The sequence below is a fragment of the Oryzias latipes genome, chromosome 13 (genome assembly GCF_053564925.1).
Source record: "Oryzias latipes strain Hd-rR chromosome 13, Olatipes_Hd-rR_3.1".
NCBI lineage: Eukaryota > Metazoa > Chordata > Actinopteri > Beloniformes > Adrianichthyidae > Oryzias > Oryzias latipes.
The window spans coordinates 17,892,899-17,898,898 of record NC_136249.1 but is presented as its reverse complement, the minus strand read 5'-3'; positions in this window follow the sequence as shown (position 1 = coordinate 17,898,898).

Below are 6,000 nucleotides of genomic sequence, written 5' to 3'. Positions count from 1 at the left end.
GCAATAAGCAAATGAACCTGTTTAGTTTAGGAATTTCAGAGTTCACGTAATGTTTGTGATCCTGTAGCTGCTTTTCTGCCTCGTAAAATCTCATCAGGTTAAATTAAATAAACTGTACTTTTATTAAGAAGCTATGTAATTGAATCAGTCATCAACGTCATGTCATTTGAATGACTGGCTGAAGCCACAAGATCGGCTTTGTTACTAACGAACCGACCTGGTGCCAAACTAATTGTTCCTGGGTTCGCTCCACTAATGCCCATAATGCATTGCCTGTGAGGTGGAGTTGTACAGAAAGCTATTTTGGCGTTGAGCAAATTTACATAATTGGGGCCGTGCGTCACGTTGGAGTTGTCTAATACAATTACAGTGATCCGAGTGTAGCAGCTCCACTTCAAATGAACCGAACCTATGAACGCCACGCTGGATTTTTCTGAAGACACAGAGGTTTGGCGTCAGGCCAAAAACATGCCATCAACTTCCTGTTTCCTGGTATTTAAAAGAGAAATGCTTTAATGTGATGAGAATAGTGGTTTGGAACACTATTCTGCTTAACTGTGTAAACTAGAACAGTCAAAACATATGGAAAATGTTCTAAAGTTAAACTTTAATCTGAAACTGATACATTTTAGGTTTTGAAAAAGCTTATGAATGAGCTTCTCTGATTCCGTCCTTTTGACCACATCGGCTAATACTCAACTTAATGCACAGGTGAGGCGACACCAAGTAAGATGGACCAAATCACACACCGAGTGCATTTTTATAAACGGATCAGAACCGGATTACAAAAACTATGTAAAACTCTAAAATGAATTAACTCCATAGGGGTGGGATTACATAAACTAGCTTCTTTCCACTCCTTTTCAAGCAATAAATCAAGCTCTACTTGACTTTCGGTAATGATCACTGTAGTTAATTAAGCAAATGTGACTCAAGTGCTTTTTTTTGTTTTATTTTCTGTTTTTTTTATCAATGCGTTTCATCATTTCTGTAATGAGTTTGATAAATCTGTGTACATTGTTTATTACTTTGACTACAATGCTTGAAAAAAAATCAATAAATCAAATCAAGTCAAATAAAAACTATGTACTTAGAACTGCGGCAACAGTCTGGATTAGGAGGAGCAACAAGAATCTTCTTCAGCTTCTTTTATCAAAGCCACTAATCTCAAAACACAACAGCTTCTGTCATTTCAAACACTGTTGGTTCGTTTTCATAGATAGTGGTCAATGCAGATCCACGTGGGAACTCTCACTCTCAAAATCTCTCTAAAAACTCTCCAAGTACAAACATTTTCTCTTGCACCAGCAGAAAAAAAAGAAGAAGAAAAAGGAAGGCGGAGTTGCAGACATGCACTGGAGAAAATGGGGATTCCCGAAAAAATGAATGGAAGCCAGTTCCCTCACATGACTTTATGAAACATTCAATTATATGGCGGGAGGTACCTACAATGATGCTGCTGTGTGAGAGAGACATGCATTACAAAAGAAAAGGAAGAATTAATTCTGGGTGAAGCCATGAATCTATGGGTTAAAACTTTTTTTTAATTTTTCCGATCAGCTGGTCTGTTTTACCAAAGACAAGTTCACAAAGTACATTTGATTTTTTTTAACTACTGTTTTTGCTTGCTTGTTTTGTTACCTTAGATTGCAGTGAGATGCTTATAGGACAAGGGGTCTGTAACCTTCAACATTTAAGGAGTCATTTGGCCTAACTTCTCACTCACTACCCACTAGGAGCTGCAAGGTCTCATTCCCCCTTTAAGAAAAATGAAACACTGTTTTGCATGTAATAAAGGTGAATAAGATAATGTTTCCAGCATGAATAAAAAATAAACATAAAGAGATTTTTTTTTTCTTTGAAACTTTTGAAAGAGATTCATATGACATCCTTTCAAAATGAAAAGACACTGTATAACATGGAGTTTGCCTTCGAATCTGGTGCGCCTTAATTCTGGTTGCGCTTACTGACCTCAAATTGATTTTCCGTCGTACATGGCACTGAAAATCTGTCAAAATGTTCAACTTTGGCAAACTACAAGGTCGCTCTGCTTGATAGCTTGTTGGAACATTATGGGTACTGTAGATAGAAGACTGGTGGACTGACCCTTACTGCACTTCAACTGTTTGAAAAAGTTTGAATAATAAAGTAGCAGCAAGAACTGAATTTTTTGACTGCAAGTTTTGTCTTCTTGTTCAAGTGTTCAGTTTGTGCTGTTCTCCTTAAGTCTTGGCATTTTAAAAAAAAGGGGACGTTTTCTTAACCCTTGTGCTATCTTGTGGGCTCCAGATGACCCCACTCCCAACGTTAACGTGCCTTGGATAACACAAGAGTAAAAGATACCTCCTTGTAAAGAGGTCATGACTCGAATGGGGGTTTTCTCATTTACCCGCTTGTCCCATGTTTGACTGCAGCATGCAGTATCGCAGAATTGAACTTATTATATATATTGTAGATATATAGATATAGAAGTCTCAAAACGGATTGAGATCCACAGCAAGTTCTGTTCTTTAACTCAAAAGAGTGTCCATCAGGAAAGCCTCCTGGAGCAGCTCTGTTTGTGTTCACATGCAGGCGTTTCAGAAGATCACTTTTCCACCAGTGTCTGATCCGACTGCATCGCTGCTCTGCAGCAACACAAATGTCTTCTTTCTGTGAGGAGAAGCATGTGCAGGAATCCTCACAGCTTCTATACACTCTGACATACACACAAACACACTCAAACCCCTGCTGTGCAGTCCCCTGTTCTCCTTCACCACTTTGCTCACATCATGTGAGTCCATAAAACATGAAATGATGTGAGTCACACAAACTCATTCAGGTCAATTTTTATCAGCTGCTGCTTCAATAATGAATTTGTTTCACCCTTTGAATTTATAATCAGCTTAAATTTCATGATAAGTGATTTTAAATACTAATATTGAAAGTGAAATGAAAAACATCACAAAACAGCAAAGAAAAATAACCTACGTCTTTCTGACATGGATTTTCCATTTTAAACGTTTTCCTCTCACTGATTGTGCTGGTGTTCAGTGCATTTCAGTTCTTCTGTAATGACGGGGATAATGCTGGTACTCTGTGAGAATATTTGTCTCATTTCAGTTTAACTTTGTTTCATTCATAATTTAAAAGAAAAAGGACAGAAAAGTGATCTGACCCTACATTAAAAACAAGAATAAATCTTCTAACATCTGTCTTCTTTCCAACACAAAAACCTGGAGCTCTGTCATCTGAACAGTTCAGTCTGAATTAACAGCATCAACTCACAGTTACAGTAACACAATCTTTACAAGTGAATTCATTACAAGAATAGTCACTTAGATCATTAGTTTCATCACAAGTTTGTGTTTTTGATTTGATTGATGTTTTTAAATACAGTTATTGTTTTGGATTCTTTAATCTAATTTTCAACACTTTTCCAAAAAAACCTCTTCTTTCACTGGAAACTCTGTTCCATCATATTTGTTATAATGTCTTTAAAATGCCTTTCAGACTACACTAACTCAGTCTTTCTTGAACTTTTGCTCAATATTTATTTCTGAAATATTGTTGTTTGATTTATAGATTATTTCTAGTGGATAAAAAATGAGATTTTAAATCCCCTAAACCTAATAAATAATGAGTTTAAATGATTTCTGTTTTCATAATTCTCAGAAATGTTTCTCTAAATATTGTAAGTTTTATGTTGACACTTAATTGACTCCACGGTAAAAAAATAAAAAATAAAACAATTATCAAGTTGTTTTTATCGTCAAAAATGCTCAGTTGTTTATAAAATATTTAACTTTTTGTAACCCACCAATGGCTTTAGCTGGTTTTCCTTTAGTGTTTATCGTGTGTGACTTCCAGCTCTTCATCAGTCATGAACTGAAACATTTATTCAGTTCACTCAAGAAACTTGACTTCCTTCCTTATCTCCTTCAATATTCCACATCTGGAATATGTTTCCAGAATAAAACAGAGTGATGTCATCAGAAAAACAAAATACCATCAAGCAGTTCAGATACAAAATCATTCTTATATGAAATGAATCATTTTTGCCCAAGATCTAAGCCATGCCAAAAGTACACATCAGGTGACCCTAAAAACCCAACAGCCCTGCTAAAAATGTATAGACCAAGTCATTAAACAAACACTTCTACATTAATTATACAATTTGATTGAAAGCAGTTATAATCTTAGTTATCATCTACTTCTTTGGGCTTAATTTAGTGGAATATTCACTCAGTGATTTGACTTTTTCTTGAACCTTAGTAGATCAAGTTGTTGGCATAAATGGAAAAATACATTTTAATTTTAACACAAAAAGATCAGTTTGTGCTATTCTAAGGATTTTTCTATGAGTTTGGAGGCATGACTGACCAAAATACTCTGAGGTGGATTCATTTTCAGCAAAAATTCCTCCTGTCTCTTCCCTTCTTCTCCTCCTCCTCAGATGCTGGCCTGCTCCTCTGTCAGAGTGTTTTTCTGTCATGAGGTCCAGAGGTTAAGTTGTCCCCAGCATGTGTTGGTGCTCAGGTCAACAGCAGCCGAGACCTGTGATGACAGAGTGTGTGAACACTGGGGAGTGTCAGGGGTTAAGTGTGTGTTCAGAGGCTGCATGGCAAGAAGTCCTGAAAGACTTCCTTCCACCTGGCACGCACAGTGGCCAAGGCAGGTACAGAGAAAAAAAGTTGTTTTTTTTTTCATCGGGGTAAACATCCCAACCCCGACAGGATGGGAAACAGGAGCTTCAAAATGGTTCAGATTTTTGTTTCTTTATTTCATGTGTTAGATCTTGAACATTTAGATGCATCACTTGTTTGTTAGAACAGATGTTGCAGAATTTTTTTAAGCAGATTTGATCATATGTTGAATTTCAGTGTGGTGGATCTGCAGTTTGAAGGTGACTTAAACATCTGGGCTGAACTATCGCCAAACTGAGCTGCTCGTTTCTCTGTTCCATTTTCTAAACATGCACTGAAAATGTATGAACCAGAACAAACAGCAGGGAAGGGGGCACACATCTAACTGTGAGAATGACAGAGACAGCTGCTGCCCTGATGGGGAGGTCATGTTCGATCACAGTGGAGAGGAAAGTATGCTTTAACCCAGGGGGTTGTTGGAGATGTGAGTTCCTGGATCACATGCTGGTTACAAGGCTGTGAGTGTTTCCCTCCAAGTTTTCCTGGGAACAGGAAAATAATTCCACTTTGTGTGTAACTCTTTACTAAACTCTTATTTCCATCCAACATGAAAAATGGAAAGTCAGATGAACTTTGTTTAAAGTTAACGGAGCAAATTTCAGGTTCTGCTCTCACTTTATGTGACTATCAATTGAAACAGAAATGCTGTTATACTGACCCAAATTAACAATTGGTTCACTTTCTGTTTGGAAAAGCTGAAGTGAGGTAATAGAGAAACAACAATGTTTCTTTTTTATATCAAGGGAACTCAGTTTATTTTATGTGGATCTCTTGAAGCAGAAAAAGTTCCTTTTAAAAATGTTGTGATTATGCAGCAGTATGAAAATGTCATTAAAATAGTTCCTGGGACAACACTCCAGGGCATATTGAAGCAATAATGGTCTTTTCATTGCTGCAGAGAGATCATTAATAAAAGTAATGTCCTCATCCTGGAACTCTGCAGGTGTGATTTGTCTTCATCTTTTAATGGTATGGACTGATTAGAAAAGCAAACAGTCTGTGTGTATGTGTGAGAGAGTGTGTAACAGTGTGTATGTATCTGTGTTTAAAAGTGTGTGAAGTGGCATGTTTGTGTTTGTGTCTAAGTGTGTGTGTGTTTGACTGTAAATTTGTAAATATGTGTGTGAATGTGTGGGTGGGTGTTAAGGTGTAAAAAGTATGTGTGCTTGAGTCCAAATGCTTACCGTAATTGTGTGTGTATTTGAATGGGTGTGTGTCTTTTTAATGTAAACTTGTGAGAGAGTATATGTGTATAAATGTTTATGCACGCACTTATGTCTAAGCATAAATGTATACTGTAAATGTGTGTGTGTGT